At 61.4% G+C, this 708-nt stretch overlaps 1 protein-coding gene across 3 annotated transcripts in view; it reads right to left on the bottom strand.

Moving 5' to 3' along the window:
* Nucleotides 1–708, bottom strand: part of LOC109302590 (neurobeachin-like) — a 494,933-nt gene that overhangs the window by 171,020 nt on the left and 323,205 nt on the right. The window lies entirely within an intron of this gene.

Below are 708 nucleotides of genomic sequence, written 5' to 3'. Positions count from 1 at the left end.
GGTGGGGTGTATGTGGGCTGCCTACTGTGGGCTCAGTGCTCCCTTCCCTGACTCCAGGGCCTCCATGGCCTCCATGGCCTAGTGGGAGGTACCCAGTGGAGCAGGGCAAAGCTGGGCCAGGTGAGTAAGCTAGGTGCCACTGCTGGGAGCTCCATGCTGGCATGGCAAGGCACCCCCTGCCTGCCTGACAGCAGCGACACCACCCCTGCTGCTATTAGGCAGGCAGGGGGCACCTCAACATGGTGGCATGAAGCTCGCAGCAGTGACATCAAGCTTCCCCACACTGCTCTGCTGTGCCAGGTCTTGCCCACCAGGCCATGGAGGCCCCAGAGGGAGGGGGGCAGGGCAGGGAGCCCTAAGCCTGCAGCGGGCAGCCCGCACCTGCCCCCACCATGCATACAAATCTGGGTATAGAGCAGTGGTGAGCCTCCCCCCCACCCCGGCAAGCAGCCCACAGCCCCATACCGCTTCCCATCACAAGCAGATCCGGGGAGGAGATCCTTCCGCTGTATGTGGCACTGGTCAGGCCACAGTTGGAGTACTGCATCCAGTTCTGGGTGCCGCACTTCAAGAGGGATGTGGCTAACTTTGAGAGGGTTCAGAGGAGGACTGCTTGCATGGTTACATGGTTAGGGGGCAGCAGGCCAGGCCCTACGAAGATAGACTAAAGGGCCTGAATCTATTGAGCCTCCACAAGAGAAGACTGAG

This window comes from Gavialis gangeticus, unplaced genomic scaffold (assembly GCF_001723915.1).
Source record: "Gavialis gangeticus isolate Ggan-Ray unplaced genomic scaffold, GavGan_comp1, whole genome shotgun sequence".
NCBI classification, from domain to species: Eukaryota; Metazoa; Chordata; order Crocodylia; family Gavialidae; genus Gavialis; species Gavialis gangeticus.
The sequence above is the reverse complement of the archived record's forward strand: the minus strand, read 5'-3'. Positions and strand labels throughout refer to the sequence as shown.